Genomic DNA, 24,445 nt, shown 5'->3' on the forward strand with positions numbered 1-24,445 from the left:
GGCCGACCCGGGTTCGATTCCCAGCATCCCATATGGTTCCCTGAGCACCGCCAGGAGTGACTCCTGAGTGCAGAGCCAGGAGTGACCCCTGTGCATTGCCGGGTGTGACCCAAAAAAGCAAAAAAAAAATTTTTTAAAAAGTCTTGCAGAGTTATTAATAAACCTAGTTCTGGTCTTCTGTGTCAGAATGTATAGCTGTGGGTATTGAAACACTGTATGACTGAAACCCGACTGTGATCAGTTTTGTAACTCTGTATCTGACAGTGACTTTAAAAATATTAACAAAAAATAAAACCAAAATGTATAGCCAGCCTGGGGCAAGAATCCCAGACTCACTGGCACTCTCTCCTGTCCTGATCGAGAAAGGCAGAAAAGCAGCCTCGGCTCTTCTTATAAGAAATAACTGTCATTCTAAAATACTAACTACCCCCCTAAAACACTCTGAAGATCTTGAGCATCTTTACCCTTGGTCTTTTAACAATAACATAACCACTAACTAGGAGAGAGAAGAGAGTCTTGAAAAAAAAAATCAAGATTTGCTTGGTACAGAGGAGAGATTTCATCATCTCGGTTGAATAGAGGGCATTTAACTTTGCAGACAAAAATGGAGGACAACTCTGACTCTGAATGAGGCGGAACATAGAAATCACTCTTAACTTCTGTCAGACAAAGCCTAATGTATACACAGATTGCTCAACAGCTTCAGAAGAAAAGAGGTTTTGAAAACATGTCAGGCGGGGCTGGAGAGATAGTACAGTGGGTAGGGCACTTGCTTTGCATGCAGCCAACTGGGGTTTGAACCCTGGTACCCCATATAGTCTCCCACACACTACCAGGAGTAATTCCTTAGTGCAGAGCCATGAGAAATTCCTGAGTATTGTCGGGTCTGACCCCAAACAAAAAAATATATATAAGTATCACTGACACTGTCCTCCCGTTGTTCATCGATTTGCTCAAGCGGGCCCAGTAACATCTCCATTGTGACAATTGTTACTGTGTTTGGCATACTGAATACATCACGGGTAGCTTGCCAGGCTTTGCCGTGCAGGTGAGACACTCTAGGTAGCTTGCTGGGCTCTCTGAGAGGGGTGGAGGAATCGAACTCAGGTTGGCCATGTCGGCCACGTGCAAGGCAAATGCCCTATCTGCTGTGCCGTCGTTCTTCAAATATGAAATTTTAAGGCAAATAAACTGTGATTTTAATGTTCATTTGCAAGACAAGTCAACTGGAATCATTGCACAATGCCTAAACTGAGGTAGCAAACTTGCTGGCAAATAAAACATACCTTGGTTCTTGCAGTGGCGGCCAGTCTTCACGTTCCCTTACCCCTAAGTGCTATGCAAGGCAAACTATACACCCTGATTTCCTTATGATGCATGCAACATATTAAATGCACATACACGGAACTTCAGCTGAGAAAATGATGCCATTAGTTCTCATCTGGCACACTGAAAGAGGGTCCCACGGGACATGCACCCCTTTTCCTTGTCATTTTGGTTTGGTCCCCACCAGCAACTTCTTTTCAAAGCTTGTTTTGGTGCATTATTGATTGCACAGCTTTATTGATCTCCAACTTGAAAAAAAAATAATTCTCGTCATTTGCAAGTGCCCTCTAGGTATTGTGAAACCTTGGTGGGTAGGAACGCGAACACGGCTGTTACATTATTTAAAATAGAAAAAGCCTCATTCAAAATTTCAATAACTTTTTAAAGAGATGTATAGTATTCACCGTGCAAACTCAAAGCACATTCTAACCCATTCTAAAGGTGAATGGAGGTGCTGGAGAGATAGGACTGGGCTTAAAGTGCTTGTCTTGTACACAGCCAACTGGGTTCACTTGTTCACTCCATAAGGTTCCCCAAGTATCGCCAGGCGTGGTTCTTGAGCACAAGCCTAAGCATAGCTCAAACATTAAAAATAAAATAAAGGGAATATGAAATCTAAGACAACTCTCCGCATTTCAGAAAAGCCTGTTTTTGGACCAGAGCGACAGTACACCAGGCAGGACACTTAATATGCAAGCCACCAACTGGGGTTCAATCCCTAGCACCACATACGGTTCCCCGTGCCAGGAGTAATCCCTGAGATTTGAGTCAGGAGTCAGCCTTGAGCTCAGAGCCAGGTGTCAGCCCTGAGCATCGCCCAAAAACAAAGAACAGAAAAGCCGGTTTCCCGGTCTTCCTGACTGCCAGCGCTTCTTACATCATGTAACTTTCTAAAGCTGGAATCTTAGGGCCAATGAAAACATCACCCACATGGTGTTTCTCCTTGGGGTTTCTCATCCCTAACCTCACCAATTCCACATGGGAAATTGAACCTGTGAACGTCACTTCTAGGAAGCAGTCTGGATAGAAAGCATCGTTTGAATCGGTCCGGGCCACAGCCTGGTTTCCTGAGCCCAGGCACAAAGTCCCCCAGACCCAGGCAGTCACTCTGAACAGTTGATCTGAACAGTCATTCAAGACCAGGAAAGCAACATAGCCCAACTGAGACACGAGCAAGAGCAGCTCTGCGCACACTCGCATCTTCAAATTTTACAAAACGCATGGAAGATCCAGAGGTGGTCTTGAAAATCACATAGCTCTATGTCCCAAACAGTCTCCTCTGGGTGAGGACACCAGATGCAGGACACACACTAAGTGCAAACTTCTAAACTGTGAACTTGAGAACGACAGCGATTTCCATGGGTGTCCCATATTCCCTGCATATACAGGTGTTCCATATGCTGGAAGGCAGATTGCAATAAGAATTTTTTTATTGTGATTTTTATTTATTTATTTATTTATTTATTTATATTTCTTTCCTTTTTGGGTCACAGCTGGTGTTGCACAGGGGTTACTCCTGGCTCATGCACTCAGAAATTACTCCTGGCGGTGTTCAGGGGAACATATAGGATGCTGGGAATTGAACCTGGGAATCGACCGCGTGCAAAGCAGACGCCCTACCCGCTGTGCTATCACTCTAGCCCCCAAGAATCTTATTCAAGGCTTAGCTGTAATTGAAATATTTAACTATGCACTTTTTTTCCCTTGCTTTTTGGGTCGCACCTGGTGATGCTCAGGGATTATTCCTGGCTTTACACTCAGGAATCACTCCTGGCGGTGCTCGAGGGACCATATGGGATGTGGGAATTGAACCTGGGTTGACCGCATGCAAAGCAAATGCCCTACACGCTGTACTATTGCTCCAGCCCCATTTTTTCCTTCGCTAACCTATTTCTGGACCATTTGCAATTGTTCTTCCAGCTGGCAATGTTGGGCTTCTGAAACAACCTGTCTACAATTTGGGGCTTTGTCAGTCCGAGTTCTGCATCCGCAGGCAAATCCCAGTTTTTTCACATAGAGAAGGTGGCCAGCCTATCGGTACCCTTAGAACCCAGTAGACAAGTCCTACCAATGCAAACAGTGCACGACCAGCATGGCAGTGCCATGGGGTCCCCAACACCCAAGAGTGATTTGGTGTCAGGAGAGGTCAGCAGGCCCATGTAAAGACCCAGTCTTTCAAGAGACATTCCCTGCTGTTCGCCAGTTCTGGTGAAGTTCAAACTGGCCCTTGGTTGCATGCAAAGCAGAGGTGGGGGAGGGGGGTCTTGCCTATCCTCTGCTGTCTTCTGCATCCCTCAAGCTGGGCTTGGGCAGGTGCCTTCAGACTAAAATGGGGGATTTTCTGTGTGCAAATAACAGAGGGGGATGTATGCTGCCACATAAATGAGTTGGAACAGCAAGGCCGGCCCTGAGGAGCAGAAGTGCTGCTGTCATTGGATTTCCAGTCTCCCAGGTCCTAGGAATTCTGTGTCTCCTCGCTGAGCATTTTTTTTTCTTTTTGGGTCACACCTGGCGATGCACAGGGGTTACTCCTGGCTCTGCACTCGGGAATGACTCCTGGCAGTGCTCAAGGGACCATATGGGATGCTGGGAATCGAACCTGGGTTGGCTGCATGCAAGGCAAACACCTGCCCACTGTGCTATCACTCAAGCCCCTCCTCGCTGAGATTCTGAGGCATTGGGCGTCCGGCAACTTGGCTCCTCCTGATGGAAGGCAAAGCCTCCCACTCCGGCTCTGCTCTTCACCACTACCTCTGCTCACTCAGCTGCACAGCCTGACAGCCACCCCCTCTGCCACTCCAACCCAACCCCACCCCTGCATCCAGCTTCTGCTTCTGCAAGGCACCATCCCCCTCCAAGCCCTCCAAGCCCCCATCCCTCCTCACAGTCCCTCTCTGCTCTCCTCCTCCTGTTTCGAGCTTGAACCCTCAACCCCTTCTCCACATGATAGCCCGAAACCTGCTGAAACTCAAACTAGAGCTGGTCACTGGGCTACCACCGAACATGGCATTCATGCCTGTCCATCCATGTGGTCCCTGCCAATCTTCTCCTTCTTGGCCCTACATCATTCCTGCCGGCTCAACCTGCTTCCTCCCAGTTGCTGGCTGGTCCTAAGGCCACCCCACACTAAGGGCCTTTGCACATGCAGACACCAATGGCTACACTGCAGTTCCTCAATTCTACAGCCACCTCCTCCACCAGAGCCTTCCAGGCCAAGACTGCTTGATGGCAGTAAAGCATTTTCTTTCACAACTGATGCATAGTTTAACCATTTCCAAGAGTCTTGTTTGCAGGAGTGAGGTACATTCATGTCGCTGTATAAGCATCATCACCCTGTGTGTCTGGAACTATTGTATCATCCCAAATGGAAATTCTGTACCCAGGAAACAGTTTCCCATTCCCCACCCTCCCCATCCCTGGCAGCCAGGACTCTACTTCCTGTCTCTGTCACTTTGCAGGTGTCACCATCAGTGGCTTCATGGGACCCCTGTCCTCTTGTGCCTGCCTTATTCCACTGAGCAGAGTGCCTTCCCGATTCAGATGTTACCTGGACCTAAATTTCCTCCTTCCTGAGGCTGCAGCATCTTCTGTGACATGGATGCGCCACACTGTCCAGCCAACACGTCCTCTGGACTTGAACCTGGACCTTTGATGGTAGCCCCTTCACCTTCACCTACTCAGGCCTTATTTTTCTCCAAGGAGAGAGGCACTTCTAGCGCTCCATTTGTTCCCTATTTCTTCTGCCCTGTGTTTTACGGAGCGGCTCCCACACGCCTGTGGGCTCTTGGAGGGAGGAACTCACCTGTGTCTTGTTCATGCCTGTATTAATCACCTGTACCTGGCTCGGGGCCTGGGAGCACACACTGGCTATTTAATAAGTAATTGCTGAATTACTGAATACAGGAAAATCATCCGGCCACCAGAAAGTTTAGAGTGACTCACAAATTCCACGGCCTCTGCATTCAATTGTGAAAGAGAGCGAATTCAAATTAACATTCGTGCGCAGATGCAAACACACACACACACACACACACACACACACACACACACACACACACACAGAGCTCTGGGTACAGACTATTCCCCCTGTAACACATCAGTCTCATTGGTGAAATGCTATGACAAGTACACTTTAATTTCTTTCATTCTTTCCAAGAATATGTCATACGTGTTCTTGGCATTATAGAGAAGAAATTAAGAACTGTCACAAATATGGATGAACCTTAAAAGAATGATTCTGAAGGAATGGATAGTACAGTGGTAAGGATGTTGTCTTGCACGGGCTCGATACCCAGCACTGCATCTGGTCCCCAGCGCACCGCAAGGGAATATTTCTGAGAAAAAAAGCCAAGAGCTGTCCCTGAACATCACAGGGTGTGGTCCAAGGCCCCCCCTCCCAGCCCTCTCACCCATAAGAACTTTTTTTAAAGTCATGATCCTAAATCAAGGAGGTCACTCATACAACCACTAGTGGTGGAATGATGCGCAGAACATCCAGAATGGGCCAGTGTAGAGAGGCAAGATGTACACTAGGTATGTCAAGGGGAATGCGCACAACACTGGAGGGAAGGGTTTTTTTTTGGGGGGGGGTTGGGGGCTGAAGAAAATTCTGGAACATACCAGGTGATGGGGACACATTCATGCACTAAAACCATTACACACCATAAAAGGAAGGACTGTAAGACCCTTGAATGGTGTCTCCAGAAAGCTGTGCATGGAGGCCTGGTCGGCCTGTATCTGAGGGGCCTTCCCAATGAGATTAGGAGGGGGCAGCCCATAGCATCAGGGGTCTCTGTCCCAATACCCTGTGACCTACGGCCCACCTTGCTTCCCCATACAGTCCCCTGAGCTCCGGAAGGTGTGAAGCTTGCATGCAGAGTCACGAATAAGCCTTGAGCACCACCAAGTGTGGCCCCCAACCAAAAACAAAACAAAAAAGCCCTTTCAAAAAGGTCTGCCTCAATTTCTGGGGGAGAAGGCAGCTGAGATAGAGAAGGGACCACTATGACCATAATGGTTGGAAATGATCACTCTGGATAAGAACTGTGTGCTGAAAGTAGGCGAAGGAACATTCTGACACTACAACGTGGATAAACCTCAAGGACTCTAAGTGACACCAGCAGTTACGAAAGGATGCTATTGTGATTCCACTTACAGAAGGTGCCTTAGGATAGCCAGATTAGGGGGGAGGGAGGCCAGGGCTACAGGGAGGAGGAAATGGGGAGCACTGCTGACTGGGTTCAGAGTTTCAGATGGGATGACTGGGAAGGAGGGTGTGTTTAATGCCACTGAATTCACACTTAGAGATAGTTAAAAAAAAAAGTCTGTTTGGGGCCAGGAATGTGGCCTGGGTTCAATCCCTGGCACCACACAACATAAACTTTATCTTAGAAATAATTTATCCACACAGCCACCAGGAAAAATGAAGTCATGAAATTCACTTACAAATGGATGGACAGAGAGAGTATCATGCTGAGTGAAATGAGTCAGAAGGAGAGGGAAAGAGATTGAATAATTGCACTCATTTTTGGAATATAAAAAACATGTATGAAACTAATATACAAGGACAGTAGAAAACAAGGGCCAAGAGAACTGGTCCATGGTTAGAACCTTGCTTCAGGTGCGGGAGGAGAAGGTAGTTGGAATAGAGAAGGGACCACTATGACAATGATAATTGGAAATGATCACTCTGAATAAGAACTGTGTGCTGAACGTAATTAAAGGAACAAACATGATAACTTCTTAATACCTGTACTGCAAACCATAATGCAGAGAGAGAGAGAGAGAGAGAGAAGAAAAGTGCCTGCCAGAGGCAGGATGGATGGTCACGAGGATGGTGTGAGGGAAACTGGGGACATTGCATTGGTGGTGGGGATTGTACACTGGTGGAGTGATGGGTGTTGGAACATTGTAAGAATAGCTTTGTAACTGTATTATCTCATGGTGATTCAAGAAAGAAAGAAAGAAAGAAAGAAAGAAAAGTTATCCAAGGATTGAAGAGATAGTAAGGTACTCATTTTGCCTGTGGCCAACCTGGGTTCAATTCCCAGCATTCCATGTGGCCCCCTGAGCACCATCAAGAGTGATCCCTAACTGCTAAGCCAGGAGTAAACCCTGAACATTGCCAGGTGTGGCCCAAATCCCAAAAAAATTAATGAAAGAGAAAGAGAGAAAGAGGAAGAAGGAGAAGGAGAGGAAGAGGGAGAAGAAGAAGAAAATTATTCCACTGAAAACAAAATTCCAGGTCAGAGAGATAGAACAGGATTAGGGTACTTGCATTATATGAGATTGACACAGTTCAAATCCCCAGTACCATATGTGGTCCCACCGTGAGTGATTCCTGAGGACAGCTAGGAGTTAGCCCCGAGGACTGTTTTGTTTAAACTGCATGGTCCAAACAAAACAAAACAAAACTCCCATGAAATTCTGGGAGAAACCTCCTTTCCTCCCCCAAATGCTGGCACAAACCAAGAAAACAGATTTTTACTGCATCTTCACAATCTTGCTGGTGATGAGCCCTACATACTTTGTTTGCTTGTCTCATCAAAAACCGCAATGCTTTCTACAACAGCTGCTAACATCTGGCTCACTTTCTTTCCAACAACTTTTTTTCCCCAATATGGCAGCAGGGATGCTATTTCCACCATGGAAGGCAGACACAGCCCCACCTCAGTCTATGAGTAAGACTCACATTATGGAGTAGTTCTCCTGTTCGAGAATTTCTGGGCCCCAGTGAACATTTATGGGACCAAGGTTCCACAAATGGATCATATCCAGAAACTGACAAAAACCATCTCATACCCTAGAAGACTGAAGGGATATGTACTGGGGTCACCACCCCCTTCAGAAAATGGAGAACTCATCCAACCCACCTCAACAGAGGCAGAGGGGATGTGGGAGACAGATGCTGGGGGCCTGAGACATGGTTGGAAATGATCTCATGGTTGGAGGCTCCCTGTGAAGGAAAGTGGGAAAAGAGGAAACCAGAGAGATAGCAGAGAGGGTCGGGTGCTTGCCTTATTCCAGTCAACCCAAGTTCAAATCCCAGCTCCCCAGATAATCCCTCAAGCCCTATCAAGAGCGATCCCTGAGCATGGAGCCTGGAGTAAGGTCTGAGCACAGCTTGGGTGTGACCCCAAAACAAAACAAAAAAGTTGGAAAATGAATTTCAAACACCAGCTGTTCAATAGCAAACAGACCTCAACTCTGGGGGAACAAAAACCTCCCGGCTAAAGGAAAGACGTCAACACAGGGGGAATCTCAAGAGAGGAAAGCCAGCAGCAAAGGCCAGAGTCACCCGGGTGCCGAGTCCCAGACTCCCTGTAGGGCCCACCATGACCTCAGCACCCCCAGTCCCAGGGCATTTTCAGGGACTCAGAGCTGCACGTGTGGCCATGCCCACAGTCTAGGGTGCCAGACACAAGCTTTCCTCCCCTGTGTCAGGCAGCCACACCCCAAGCAAGAGGAAGGGTCCCCACCCTGCTTTCTTCCCAAGAAGGAAACCCCCACTCGGGCCCCGGGAGAGATGTGGGTGCCGTTTGGGAAGTGGACCACTGACCAGGATGTGTGAGGGGCTGGGCCCCAAGAATGCCTGCAGGAGGTTTTGGTTATGGGGCGAGAGAGGGGTGCCACGTGTGGCGGTGCCGGGGATGGAACCCAGGTGAGCTGCACGTAGGCAAGCACCTTCCCTCCTGGACTCCCGCCTGCCAGCATTGAGGCTTTTAAGAAGTTTCCAGGGTCTGTGCGTCCTGAGCTTTAAAGTGCGAAGAGTGGCTGGAGCAATAGCACAACGGGTAGGGAGTTTGCCTTGCACGCGGCTGACCCGGGTTCAAGTCCCAGCATCCCATATGGTCCCCCGAGCACTGCCAGGAGTGATTCCTGAGTGCAAAGCCAGGAGTAACCCCTGAGCATCGCTGGGTGTGACCCCAAAAGCAAAAAAAAAAACCCAAACAAACAAAAAAGTAAAGTGCGAAAAGTGGCTGGAGCAATAGCATAGCGGGTAGGGAGTTTGCCTTGCACGCAGCCAACCCGGATTCAATTCCCATCATCCCATATGGTCCCCTGAGCACCGCCAGGGATAATTCTTGAGTCCAGAGCCAGGAGGAACCCCTGTGCATTGCCGGGTGTGACTGAAAAGGCCAAATAAATAAATAAATAAAGTGGGAAGAGTAACTTTACTTTTTTATAGGGTGTCTCCCAAGCACGGCACGGGGCCCTGAGGCCACTCCTGGCAATGCCTGGCCCAGCTGCGGATTCTGACAGCTCAGTGCTCCACGGGGGAGACCGGGTTGCTCAGGCCCGCTGCTATGGGGGCCTCCGGGCCGGCAATCTCCGTGGCTCCGTGAACTGTGCTCTGCAGCAGGTGCTGGGAACCGGAGGGAAGGGAAGGACAGACTAGAAGTGGGGTTCAGAGGCCCCATGTGAGCCTGCCAGGACGGAGGAGCGAGCACCCAAGAAGGGCAGCCAGGGCGTTCCTCATGGCCCTGACCGCTCAGGCAGGTCCGGTCACCGGCACCTGGCTCTCCTTCAGGGCCCCAACGTTGAGGTTGAACCCTCGCCCCTATTCAGGGGACTTGCTCTTGCCACTGCCGGGCACAAACCGGCATTTCTGTTTGCTAAGTAAACACTGACACAGAGAGTGATTCCTGTTCCAGCCAAAGAAAAACTGCTGGGGAGCAAAGGGCCACCCCACCTGCACCAAAGGGCAGTGGTGCTAAGGGCGACTCGCTGCGCTTAGCCTTGTTATCTGAACGCTCTCCTTGGAGCACAGTCCCCGACCACGGACCACTGTGCCCTCCACGGGGCAGGCTCAGAAACTTGCGCCCTGAAACAGCCTGGAGGAGCCTTCTGGCCCCAAGACACCTGCTCTGGGCTCTTAGCTCAGCAGGCTGGAGCCCCAGCCTGCAAGCAGAAGGCTTGGTCCCCAGCACTGTTAGGAATGGCCCCAAGCCTGGACTCAGAGGTAGCCTCAGAGGCCCACACTAGCCACAAATGTGCAGTTTACTGGGCTCGGGGTTCCTGGGGTCCAGTGAGCTATAAGTTCTGATTGCACCTGATAACTATTTAAAGAAAGATGCATTCAGGATAGGGAAAGTGCTAATTACCAAATAATCAGATAATAAAGTTCTTTCTTTTAGAAAAATAAAATGGACTCTTATCTATATACATATATGAATATATGTGTGTGTGTATATATATATATGCGCATGTATATATGCTTTCTAGACTCTTACTCTGCAATGGCCTTAGTGACACAGGATCTCCAAAGGTGTTATTATAACATATGTAATAGATAATAAGATATTAGACATAGGGATATGATTTCAGGAATAACCTGGTTAACAGAATCAAGAAGGATAACTTATCTTGTTATTAAAGTTCTTCTGACAGCAAATTAACTTTAACATATCTTAATAATAAAACACCTACAGGCATGAATACAATTAATCTAATTGATGCCCACAAACAGATCTGAAAACTCACAAGATAACCAAAAAGACGTCACGAGGAAAACTTTTAAGAATCTTAGCCTAGAAACATGTTCTAAAATTAAAGGCTTAAGAAACGTTAAAGGGTACTTCTCGATAAAAGTCTGGGACCAGAATGGAAAAAGCAAGTTTCTCTATGTTCATAGCACGTAAGGTTCTTTTATAATGGTTAGAATCAAAGAGCAAAGGTAGAAGGTTAATGAAAATCTCTCTGGAGCAGGTTACAAGGATCACCTATATTGCATGAACAACTAAAATGGAATACAACCCAGAACAGCAATAAAATATAAAAACTAAACCATTCTGGGTATGATCATTATTTTTCAAAGTTATCATTTTAATAAAGAACATAAGAAAAACCTTCAACCACCTACTCATACAAAGGGCCACTCATCTTTGTTTTCACTCAACAACCCTGGGTGGCTGATGGTTATTTTCCTCCAACAGACTATATAGAGATTCAGTAAATTCAGGGATAAGGGGATGCAATTTTAAAGGTACATAAATACACTAAAAATAAACTTTTTATTTTTAGGGGGCGAGGAGGATAGCTTGAAGGGTTCCAGTGCAAGCATGTGGAAGTTTCTAGTTCAATCCCTAGTACTTCTGCCTCCCCCAAACACCACTGATAGTGGCCTCCCCACCAAAAAAAAAAAAAATTTAGGACTGATGTTCAAATGGTTCATTCAGAACACAAACCTTGCATGTGTGAGACCCTGTGTTTGCCCCAGCACCACACATAACACCCCCCCCCCACACACACACACAAACCAAGTATTGTCTCCACCATAATAAATAGTAAATAATGCATTAAAAGTAAAAGAACTGGAATTTTAGGGCTGGAGAGTAAGTCACTTGTCTCGCACATGGCTGACGTGAATTGATCACTGGCACCCCACATGGTCCTGTAAGATGGCAAGGGGTGATCCCTAAGGACAGTGCCAGCAGTAAGACTTGAGAACCTGGGAATCTAAACAAAGTCATGTTTCTCAAAATTCCTTGCTTTAAAAGGAAGAAAGAGCAAAAGGGAGCAAAAGCAGAGACGCAGGGAAAGAAACATTTTCTAGTCCCATCTGGTCCCTGCCATAAGCCGAAAGTTCAAAATCTCCCCCACTTCAGGGGCCCCTGAGAACCTGTCCCGATATTACCTCACCCCTGCAGGCTTACCATTGCTTTAAAAAATCTCGATTTAAAAAAAAAATTAGCAACAACCCAAGACCTTCTAGTTCACAAACAGGGCAAGCTTGGCCTGCGTTTTACTTAAAATCAAAACCAGAAGAAAGGGTTGGCGTTAGCCGGAGTCACTCTGCCAAGAAGCTAGCAGCTAGGCTGACCCAGGCCACCCCATCCGAGTAGTGATGCAGAAAAGTGCTGAAATTCACTAAAACACCGCCGCTAGAAAGCAGCGTGGCAGGGCCGAGGAGCGGTTAGGAGTTCAGTACCTCCCCGTAGACCAAGGAAACCTTCACACATAATGAAGACCAACCACTAAGGCAATTCAAAGGCGTAATTGCAGAGGCAGCCCTCTCTCTCTCTCGGGAAGCCGTCATTCGTCATCTTTTGCAGAGTTTGTGCATGTGTCGGTTTTAATAAGTCTTTAACAACAGGTCCAGGATAATGAATGGCACTTTGGGTCGAACACAAAAGTGCTCCGGGGACGCTGGAAATTAGACGTCTAGTTGCCGTGCGGTTTACTCTTTTCTGCTCGGCGTTTGGATGGATTATCCCTGGATATCTTGAGACATTCTTGTCCCTAAACGCAGGGGACTTCCGTCGCCCACCTAGGTGTGCCAGCTCATCTTCAAAGAGGAGAGGACGCAGAAATTGCGAGGCAAAGCCGCCAGGAAGATGGGAACGTCTCCTCGGCTGCCAAAGCCGCGGACTGTTTCCGGCCCCGCGTTCCCCAAAAAGGACTCGGAGCCGCGCACGGGCCAAAGGACACGGCGGGGCTGGGAGGGCCTTTCCCGGCGGAAATGTGCCCGGGTTTCTTCTGACTTGCCGGAATCGACACTTTTCCCCGCAACCGCATCCCTTCCGCGCCGTCGCATCCCCGGGGCTCCGCTCTGCGCGTCCCCCCCTTCCCCTCAGTCTCTCCCCGGCGGGGACGCGGAGCGCGCGGCGCTGGAGAGCCAACGGCGACCCCCGGCTCTTCTTACACTTGGGGAGGGGGGCGAAGCCGTCACCCCACCAGGTGGCCCGTCCGCACGCACGCAGCAGTGACAGGGCGGGACATCAGCCCGGGGCGCCAGGGACTGGGCCGTGGCAGTGCCCAGGGAGCGGGCGAGGCGACCGTCCTCCTCTCCCCGAAAGTGTCCCTCTTCCCATCACCTCCCCGAACTGCGTTGAGGCTCTCGAAGATGTCTGGGGAGGGGGCAGGGGAGCGGGGGGGTGGGGGGCGCTGGGTCCCGGAGCAGGTGATCCCAACGCCCATCCCTCCGCGCAGGTGCGGCCAGGTGCTTTCGATCCTAAAGACTTTTCCAGACACGCTGGCACGAGCTTCCGAAGAAGGGCCCACAAAAGCGGCCCTGGGGGGTCTTTCGGGGGAGAGGAGCCCGCGCAATCAAGGGTTCTCAGCGACTCTTCCCCAGGCGCCCCCCCCCCCGCCCCAGACCCCCAGATCCTCGGGGCATGTGCCCAGCGGACGCACCAAGAAGGCGCCGGGCGGTGGAAAGCGCCGGGATCCGGATGGCACAGCGCCGCCCGTCCCCGCCAGCGGTGCCCTCCCGCCCCCCGACGCCACGGGGAACTCCGGACCCTGCGCCCTCCACCCCCCCGAACCCCGGCTCCCCACGGGCTGCGGAGCCCGACGGCGCGGACAGCTGCTGCCGCGGCATCCCGGGTGCCCGGAGTGGGCGGGATGGGCCGGGAGCCGGCGAGAGGGGTGGGGGGAGATCGGGGACCCCGAGCGCCGCGCCCCTCCTTACCTGGCGCTCGCTGGGCCCCGGCTGGGGCATCCGCGGGTGCGCGCCCGTCCCGTCGGAGCGCTCGCTGCGCACCTGGCCGCTCGGCCCCAGCCCCGCCGCCGCGCTAGCGCTTCATGGCGCACGGGGGCTGGCCCGGGGCCGCGGGCAGCGTGTCCAGTTGGCGGCGGCTCGGCAGTGGCTCCCGGCCTTCCCCCCGCCCCGCGTCCGCGCGCCCTTCCTCCGCGGCCGCCCCTTTTCCCTCCGCTCCCCGGGACCGGCCAAACTGGTTCCTCCGCTCGCGGGTGGTGCCTGCCGTCTCCCTCCGGCGGCCGCCGCTGCGGCGCGCGGCAGGGGTTGCGGCTGGGGGCGGGCCCGGCCGTCCGCCCTCCCCCGGTCCCTCCCGGGGGCGGAGAGGGGCTGGAGGGCGAGCCCGGGGCGGGCACCGCGCCCTCGGGGCGCCCGGCACGCAGGTGTGGGCACCGCGACGACGCCCCGAGCGCGCCCCGTCTGCGCCCCCGCCGCGGCCGCGGCTGCCTCGACTCCCCCGGCCCTGCGGCCCCCGCGGGTCCCGGCGCGCCCACCCGCCGGGGGGTTCTCTTTCCCGTCGCCCCGGGTCCGGGGATCGAGCCAGCCCGGAAAGCTGGCGGGGGGCCGCCGCTCGCCCGGGACCTGAGCGCCCTCCGTAAGGGGAGCCGAGAGCCGTTGGCGCCAAGTCACGTTCGGGGCCAGGTCACCGGAGGAGCCTGGCGCTTCGTCGCGGGGAGGGCGAGGGCAGGGAGAGAGCGCCAAGACTCGGGAGAAACTCACGCTGTGGTTGCAGCAAGGAGGGTTTTTATATTGTAGTTTTATTTTTTTGGTTAGGTTTTGTGACTGAGAACAAACCCCTTCTCACCCCTGTGGTGTCAAAAGGAGCTAAGGTGTGGCGTGTGTGTGTGTGTGTGTGTGTGTGTGTGTGTGTGTGTGTGTGTGTGTGTATGACCGGCGTGTGTGGAAATTGCGGTAGTTGAGAACTGGGGTCTGAGCTGTGAATCTCAGAGTTACTGTTACTGCCGGGCAGTAACCCCATAGCTCCTCCTGTTCATCTCCCACACCCCTCATCCACTATGCACAAGTGACTGGAATAACAATGGGCCAGGGAGAGGCAGTGATGGCGGGGAATTGTGGTACCTGCTGCCGGGGTTGGATCCCAGGGCCCACATGTCCTCCCAAGCACACTGAGCACCACTGCAAGAGGAGGAGGAGGAGGAGGAGGAGGAGGAGGAGGAGGAGGAGGAGATGGAGGAGGAGGAAGGAACGAAGCAGTCAAGTTGTTTGGGAGTTTGCTTGACTGAGGAGAGAGGAGAGATGCATACATATCCAACACCCTGGGCACTGGACTCCCATCTGGAGGCACTGCGGTGGAGGCCATGCTCAAGGTGGAATGCAAAGACCCGCCTTTTCAGGACCAGGGTTGCACAGAGATGGGTGTTAGCGTCCCCTATCCATGTATACTGCAACCAGGAGGGTTAAATCTAAAGGCCTGCCTGGTTTCTGTTTCATTACTCAGGCTTGACCTTTGACCACATGGTACTGGCTGGTCCTCTAATCTATCTGGGCCTCAGTTTCCTTGATCATAAAATGAGATTGGACAAGATGATATCAAATACGGAAAATTTTCTGAAACCAACAGCTGGGTAAGGGTATAGAGGCCAGAAAACACCGGGGTAGAAAAAGCCATTGGCACTGTAGTAAGCTGGTGGGGTCTGCAGAGCAGGAGATGGCCAAGCCCAGAGAGGGTCTGACGGCCCAGGAGTGCTGGCAGGCAGGCGTAGGAGCACAGGCTTGTTCTGGGTTGCATCTGGAAGTGCTGGTTGTTTATAACCAGGGAAAGGGAAACTGTCCGGTGTGATTTAGAGAGAATCCTGAGATCATCCAGTAGAGGATAGGACTGAAGGTGTAGGGGACTACTCAGAAGGTAGAACAAAGGGCCTGAAGTAGTTACCAGGGAAAGTTTGTGTGTGTGTGTGTGTGTGTGTGTGTGTGTGTGTGTGTGTGTTGGGAAGGGGGAAGTGAACAGGCTCCTAGGACCTCCAGGGAGGAGAAATGGCCAGAATAGGGAGTTTGGTCAGAAAGTATAGCCCGTGGAAGAGAGCGGAGTTTTCCAGACTAGCATTTTGCCCTACCAGAAGAACATCCATAACCCTAGGAATCGAAAGATGATTTTTTCAAGAGGCCCCCTTCTGGCTGCTCCATCAATAAGTGCTCATTCTGCTCAAGAAAGCAGTGCCTTGGTGCCAGGGAAATGGGTTTAGGTCACATGTGTGCTGGCTTCCATTCTCGGTAACACATGGTCCCCTGACCGGCCACCAGGAGCAACCCTGAGCTCTGACAGACCACAGTGCAATGGGAGGGAGCTGTATGGAAAAAGCCACACCGTGGATATTGTTTCAAAGAGTCAACAAATATTTGTAGAGTGTGCAACTCTGTGCTGGGAGGCACTGTTGTCACTTCCAAATCTATCCCCTAACCAGACAGGCTCATTGTATAGAGGAGGTAACAAAGCTTGGGGAAAAAGTAGAAGAGCGCCAACCGTGGGTGGGGGGTGGGGGCCAGGGTCTCTGAAGTTTCCTTCTAGTGTTATAAAAGTTCAGTATCTTGATCTGGGTGGTGGTTTTATGAAAGCCAACCTATCTAAGAGTTCACTGACCCACACACTTAAGATCTAAACCTGAGGGCAGGAGAGATAGCACAGGGCTTAAGGTGCTTGCCAGTTTGATCCCTGGCACTGCCAGGAGTGATCCCTGGGCCACAGAGCCAGCCTGAGGCTCTGCGCTGCCAGGTGTAGCCCCCAAACAAACAAACAAACTAAAAGGACGTAAACATTAAACAATGAAGTGGATAATAATAATAATTTTTGAGAAACAGAGTAAGGGTAAGAGACAGGGAGTGGAGGACAGAATTGCGTGGATAAGAAGTGTGAGGAGATGCACTTGCAAAGGATTAGCAAGAAGGGAGAAGTCTCATCCCAGGCTGGAGATATTCTTTGGAAATCTGAGAGAGGAGAAAAGTGTCTGCCAGAGAGGAGGGGGTGGGGTGGGAGGGGGCTGGGGGAGGTTGGGAACAGGGAACATTGGTGGTGGCAAATGTACACTGGTGAAGAGACGGGTTTGGGAACATTATATGACTTGAAACCCCATCATGAACAACTTAGTGCAACTTTGTGACTGTGTATCTCACAGTGATTCGATTCAGAAAATTAATTTAAAAAAATGAAAAGTTCTGTCACCTAGGATCGCCCCTCTGAGGTGTGTCCAAGCCCCTCTGACCTGGGGACCTGCCTTCTCATCAGCCTTCCACACCTTCCTGCTGGTCAGGAGGGCGAGTCCTTGGAGCACATCATCTGATATTGCCGATACAGGCAGTGTGGCTCACCTGACTCTTGGCCTGGCCGAAACTATGCCATACTATGGGTGCCATGCCAGGTCAATCACTGAAAGTGCCTCATGCATGCGACAAGAATTGATGTATCAACTTGTCTCATGCGTGACATGAGTCACTCAGGAGATGGCTACTCTATCCCGGCAGCAGCCTGTCCCGCCCCTTCCCAGGGTCCCCCCGGGGGACGGAATGAGCGCTCTCGGTTTCGGTGGCAACCCACCGCATACAGCCACCCATCCCCTCCCCTCACTGGGGGACACTGTGAACACGAACAGTCTTGTCTAAAAGAGGAGAACAATACTTCTCTCGGCTGCTGTAGTTGGTCATTTCCTCCAACTGTTTCTTTTCTCCTTTTCTTGGCAACACTTTTGTGCACATTTCCATGATCAGGGCAGGAAGGTAAGAGAGGCTGCCAAGAAATCAAGCTCCACTTGACTGAAAATTCATTTCCCAGAATTTTTTTTTTCACAAGGTAAGCTCTAAGGGAGAAAGGATGGGTTTAAAGCGAGGCAAGAATGCCGGTCTTACTAAGCTCTGTCATTTAAGCTAAAGTGTTTAATGCCAATGGAAAGATTCTCTACTGCCCTATGGGCTATTATAGCCTGGGCTTGGCAGGAAAGAGGAACTCAGTTGGAAGGTAAATTCCTTACTGCCACTGCCTAGATCAGCTCCAGAATTTCATTTTACTTTATTTTGGTCTGGAGGCTGCTCAGGGCTTTACTCCTGGCGGTGCTTAAGGATCACAGCGGGTGTTGGGGATGGAACCCATGCCAATTGCATACAAGGCAAGTGCTTTACTGGATAAGAAGTGTGAGGAGATGCACTTGCAAAGGATTAGCAAGAAGGGAGAACTAGTCCCAACTCCAGAATTTTGAACATGGTAAAGAAGATGGTAACGTGGTAAACAAATGTGTGAGCTTGTCTGCAATAAGGAAAACCAGGAATTCAAATAACTGACCTTCTTTTCTTTTAAATAGAACTTTACTTTATTCTTATTTCCCCTTACATTTTCTCTTTGTAGTTGTGATTGTGCTGACAGTGGTTGCTTGTGATGATTGCACCCTTGTTCGTGGTTCTCGCACGCTTGTCTGTGGTGCTCACAGTTGTTGCAGTGCACTAGTTCTTCCACTGTGGTGCTCACAGTTGTTGCAGTGCACTAGTTCTTCCACTGTGGTGCTCACAGCTGTTGCAGTGCACTAGTTCTTCCACTGTGGTGCTCACAGGGGTCATGCTCTTTTGGTGGCCAGGCTTGTTGGGTGCCATGCATTATTGTGGCACTTGTACATACCTGGCTGCCATATGCCAGAGTTCAAGCACTTTGTTGTGATCCTGGGGACCCCCAAGCAGCAGAGCCACTGGGTTTACTTGACAGGGAACGGTGTTGGGGTTGGAACTCGAGACTTCAGGTGAGCTACCACTGAGTTTTCTCCAGGCCTTTTGATAGAACTTTGCTAAAAATGATAGTTTGTTGTCTCTGTACAAATAATCTTCTAAATATCTCTGGCTTATTCTGCTTTCTACTTCTGTTATTGTGATTTATTCTCCTGAACAACATTTACATTTTTTTAAACTGGGTTGGGGCCTGGGGAGATAGCTCTAAGGGCTAGAGTGTATGCTTTCTTTATATGCGGGAGCCCAGAGTTCGTATTCAGTACCTCATGGTCTCCTGAGCACCACTGTGTGTGCCCATCCTTCCCCAAGTTTTTTAAAATCCACTTGCAAAAGAATCATTAAATGCCAGTGGCCAAGTGTCCCTTGGTCATTTTGACGTTATCCATGCTTGACATGCAAAAGATTTAGGGGTGGACTGGAGCAATAGTACAGAGGGTTTGGTGCTTGTCTTGCACACAGCTAACCTAGGTTCTGAGTGTATGGTGCTCCAGGAGTGATCCCTAAGCACAGAGCCTTGAGCTCCTCCAGGTCTGGCCTTAAATAATTAAAAAATATTTTGGAGAGCGATTCTTCCTAGAAAAGTTATTAAAATGTACCTCTTTCATTTCCTGATGATGTCAACGTGTAGGATTAGTCTACCATCCCACTATAAGGAAGAGACTTCAGTGAGATGTTATCTGTATGGAAAGGTAATGAACATGATTTAAATGATGGTGACAAAATAGCACTTGATGAACTTAATTCATATCATTGATTGTGACATTTAATCATAATTTAATCAACAGCTTCCCAGCTTACCTGTGATCCTCGTTCCTCTGTGAAGAAGTTTGTATTATCTATGCCCTGTTGCAACTCTTCTACCTCTGTCTCGAAAATACGGGAACCTGCCCAGAGATCCATCTGAACCCCAACCAAGCTGCTTGCCATTCGCTGAATTTCAATCAACTCTCCTTTTCCCCTCTGTTTGAGATGTCCTGCTCCATCTGCCCCATTTCTACCTCCAAAGGGTACAGAGAAGCCTGGCTCCTGCAGTGTGCACCCCCCTCCAGGGAAGCCCTCATCCCCCCTGGATTTGAACTTTGCGGTCTTGTACCCCACCGCGCTGTGAGCGTGGGACCCTGTTCTTGGTCTCTCTGCCTTGCGTGTTGTGCTGGGGCTCTCTGTGCCATGAATTCTTGCAGCATGAATGAATGGGTCATAGTCCTAGTCTCTCTGCCGTTGACAGTATTTTCTTCTGCTGGTGATTTATCTAATCATTTGCTATTGTTGAATATTTCTGCCCCTCCCAAATCAGCTTCCAGAAATATTCAATGACTCACAACTTACAGCTATTTTAAGGGCTTGGAAACATCTCATTTCTCTCTGGATTCTGTATTTATGAGGTTGGGGTTTTGCCTCCCTTTTTTGCCCCAATCTAGAAATAGTGTGCCTCTATTACAAGAAAAGGTTTTGCTTTTTGAAGATGAGGCATAGGTAAGCCTTTGAGGCTGTCAGTGGAGCAATGGAAGGAATGGTATTCGGTTAGAGAGACAGTCCAGAGGTTAAAGCATCTCCTTGCATGTGGCCAGCCCTGGTTTAACCCTCAGCACCACATGAAGTCCCCTGAGCGCTGGTAGAAATGATCCCTAAACATAATGCCTGCAGTAGCTTCTGAACACACACACACACACACACACACACACACACACACACCACAAAGTAAAAGAAAAAAAAAAAGAATGGTGTTTAGAATATTCCCTGAAGTTAGAGCAAATACTGCTGGCTATGAGCCTGGTTCATTTCGTTTTATTTTCCTAAGCAGGTCACTTGTATCACTTGTATTACATGTCATCTGTTGTTCATCGATTTGCTCCAGCAGGCGCCAGTAATGTCTCCATTCATCCCTGTTGAGTGCTAGCGTAGCCCAGTGGCGTACTGGGGGCTCTTTCAGGGTCAGGGGAATGAGACCCATTATTGTTACTGTTTTTGGCACATCGAATACGTCACGAGTAGCTTACCAGGCTCTACTGTGAGGGCAGGATACTCTCAGTAGCTTGCCGGGCTCTCCGAGAGGGAGAAACTGCCCCTAAGCAGGTCATCCCTCCAAATTAAGGAAAACTAAATGTAAATCAGTAAGAAACAATTTTCACTAATCAGACTGCAAAGTTGTGTTTTCTTTTCCAGCCCAGGATTGAACTGTATTGCCACTTTCTGTGCATTCATATGCAGTTTGTGGGTTTGCAAGTGGTGCAACTTCTTTGGAAGTTCAGAAGCAGGGATCAGCAATTTTAAGTGCATGTACCTTATGCTGTCAAATGAACGTTTCAGAAAAAATGAATTTTTCCTGAAAGTGTATTAGAATATGTTTCCAAAGGAATACAGATATTCACTGCAGATTGGTTTTCATTGCAAGAGACTAGAGCTGTTCACAGTGAGCTTTAATAGAGGATACACCCAACAAATAAATCTCACAAGAGAGCCACAGGCTGCAGAGATGTCTCCAGATGCCCCTCCAGGATGAACCTCATCTGGAACAACTGGATGGGGGCAGGCAAGTCCCTCCACCTGCCTCAACAGAATGCTGGCAGCGAGAAACCTCCAGAACCCAATCACCGCCATGCTCACAGCCAATCTCCACAGGCTCAGGACACATGAGACACATGAGAATGAATCCGCGAAAAACCAGCTTTCGTGACCGAATTCTCTAGGCCCTCCTGGAGTTGGGAATGGGCAACCTTCCCCCATTTCCCTGTCTTCCCTGGAGCCCTGGTGGCCACGTTCACAAACCACCTTTGGCACCTTATAAGCTCATTAATGGCCACAAAAGACTCCAGAGACTCACAAATCTTGCAAGAGAGCCACAAGCTGCAGACTTGCCTCTGGACCCAGAAGTCATCTCCCGTTGTATCACGCCATTTAAAATTTCAGAATCCCTGGAGCACATGGCTGCCTTTGTGGCTGTGCAAGATTTCATACTCTACTCCACAGATGTACCAAGAGTAGCACACCACATTTGATGGGGTTAAGGTAGAAGAAGGCAACCAATCTTGATCCAAAAATAAATAAATATTGGCACACGAGGCTCAACCATGTAACAATGTGTTAGTAAGCTCTTGTACAAGGGCTTAATGACTCTCCAGTGGAATATAACAATCTTCACATATTTTCCCTTAAGGAAACTTTTTTGGATCATTTTAACGCATTATTCATAACAAGCCATACAAAGTAAATTATTTAGGACCTGCTTTTGTGACAGGGTTGGATGGTGATGGGGTAATTTGAAATAAGGATGGTGAGAAGGTGTTTTGGTGGTGGGATTGGTGTTGGAATATTGAATGTAATAAATTACTGTGAACTACTTTATAAAAATAAAATGGGGAGGATAAAAGGAGAGGATACACCCATACAATGGGATAATAACCAGTTATTTTAAAAATAATTTAGGAGACATACCTCAAGACACCACTGATGTGGCCTGAATGGGGCTGTGTCCTCAGGTACTTTCACTGAACCATACAACAGGCCCTGGGTCACTGAGCGCCAGAAAAAAGAAAAAGAAATCAATTAGGGAGATCTACATGACCTCTTGATTAGACCCTCTCTCAACTGTGTGAGAAAATGCCAGGTACAGAAGAGTGTGTATAAATGTGAGTGATGTTTTTCGATGTTCTCTATTTGTGTAACCTGTAAATAATATAGATGTGTTATGTATTTAAGTAATAGGTAATAGACTGAAAGTTTGTATAAGAAACTAATTATAGTATTTACTTCTATGGAGGAGAATAATTTTTACACATATCTTTATACTGTTGAAACTATTTTATGGGGGGGCAGGTTGGGGGGGTGGGAGGGATACTGGGATCACTGGTGGTGGAGAATGGGCACTGGTGGAGGGATGGGTACTCCATCATTGTATGACTGAAACATAAGCACAAAAGTTTGTAAGTCTGTAACTGTACCTCATGGTGATGCATTAAAAAAATAAAATACAATAAAATAGGGACTCCGCGCCAGGCTGTGGGGCGGGTGAGAGCTCTCCCTGCCCCAAGTGACCCAGCCCTGGCAGCTGACCTCCACTACTCAACCACCATCATGCTCCAGGTCACTTTCCGGACACATTATAAGACACTTTCTACCCATTTTCCACTATTACTACACCACATCTGATGGGGTTTAGACAGTAGGCAACAAATAATAGAGAAAAACATATAAATATATGCTTCTCAAAGAGCTCAGCAAGCTACCGAGAGTATCCTGCCTATACTGGCAGAGCCTGGCAAGCTCCCCATGGCATATCCAGTATGCCAAATACAATAACAACAGGATTAATTCCCCTGATCCTGAAAGAGCCTCCAATTGTTGGAGAAAGACGAGTAAGAAGAGGCTGCTAAAATCTCATGGCTGGGAGGAATTACTGGCGCCCACTCAAAAAATTTGACGATCAACGGGATGACAGTGATACAGTGATAAAATAAAATAGAAAATAAAAAGTCGTATTTTGAAGAAAAAAAAGAAACTATTTTATTCTGTTTCTGTGTATATTTTAATAGAATTAATTTGTTTTGATCAAAGTAATATAAGTATATATACATTGTATATATACATTGTATATATATACATTGTAATATAAGTATATATACAATGCATATGTAAATATATCTACACAGTTTGAAAACTAGGGACTGGAGCCATAACCCAATCAACTAAGCATGGTTTGGCATGAGGGTGGCCCAGAGTAAGTCCAGCACTTCATATGGTACCCTGGGAACTGCCAGGAGCAACCCCTGAGCACAGACTGGGGCAGCCTCCAAGAGCCTCTGGGTGTGGCCCCCAAACAAAACAAAACTCAAGTAGCACTACAGAGTTTCTAATGAAAGTCAACAATCATACTTCTCCAGCTCAAATACTGTTCCCGGGAGACAATCATTTGTAAATTTTCTGTCGGTTCTTATATTTACTTTCATATAATTAATAAATGTGCTTTGGTTACTTTGGGGGGTGCTTTTCTGTCTCAAGCATAGTATCCTGACTTTCCATTATGGAGGAGGAAGAGATGCTCCTTGTATGGTGTTCTTCACCATACCGCCTTCCCTGCTAGCACGTACTCCTCCATTCATTCTCCCACCAAAATTAGACCATGGTTCATCGTTGTTATTCAGTGAATCTGTGTTAGGACTATGGGAATAGTGTTTGTGGCTGAGCTATGTTGCATATGCTTCCATAAGATTTTTGGTCCTTTTTTTTCTTTTTGGGTCACACCCACCCGGCAATGCACAGGGCTTATTCCTGGCTCATGCACTCAGGAATTACTCCTGGCCGGTGCTCAAGGGACCATATGGGATGCTGGGAATCGAACCTGGGTCGACTGCGTGCAAGGCAAATGCTCTACCCGCTGTGCTATTGCTCCAGCCCCAAGATTTTTGGTCTTAATGATTGGTTTTAGTACACTTTATCCACCCCCTCCCCCATCACTATCATTAATTCAGCCTCATAATTCAGTCTCAGGAAGGTCAAACCAAACATGGAATCACGTGGTTCGCAGTTCCCCCTACCCAAGTTATTTTTTAACTGTCTCCTTTTGTCTTCTCATTGCCACTGTCCTATAACTCTTACCTCCACGGTCACTCAAGAGTTCTTTTTACCTGTCCTCTCTAACTTTCTTTTTTTGTTGCACTTGCTCATTCTGGCAGAGTCCATCTGGGAAAGGGATTAAGAGAGAGAAATCTGCGAGACACTGTATCAGTGAAGATTCCTTCAACTGTGAGTGATAAAATTCTGGAATACAAGTAGATTCTTGAAGTTAATGATGGTGACCATAACTCTCTGGAGTTGGAGAATTCAATATTTAATTAGTGTTTGGTGAAGTCCTCAGGACCCAGATAATTCTCATGCTCTTTACTGTTTCCCTCTCCATAAAGGGAGACACAGCTTTCACATCAG

At 48.8% G+C, this 24,445-nt stretch overlaps 1 protein-coding gene across 1 annotated transcript in view; it reads right to left on the bottom strand.

Annotated features, from left to right (window-relative positions):
- The window catches only part of ATP8B1 (ATPase phospholipid transporting 8B1), a 116,444-nt gene extending 102,474 nt beyond the window's left edge, over positions 1-13,970 (bottom strand). Inside the window, exon 1 of the mRNA XM_056138100.1 lies at positions 13,739-13,970. The gene's annotated coding sequence lies outside the window, so the exon portion shown is untranslated. The remainder of the gene's footprint in view (positions 1-13,738) is intronic.
- Positions 13,971-24,445: the final 10,475 nt, after the last annotated feature.

This window comes from Sorex fumeus, unplaced genomic scaffold (assembly GCF_029834395.1).
Source record: "Sorex fumeus unplaced genomic scaffold, SorFum_2.1 ptg000128l, whole genome shotgun sequence".
Classification (NCBI taxonomy): Eukaryota; Metazoa; Chordata; class Mammalia; order Eulipotyphla; family Soricidae; genus Sorex; species Sorex fumeus.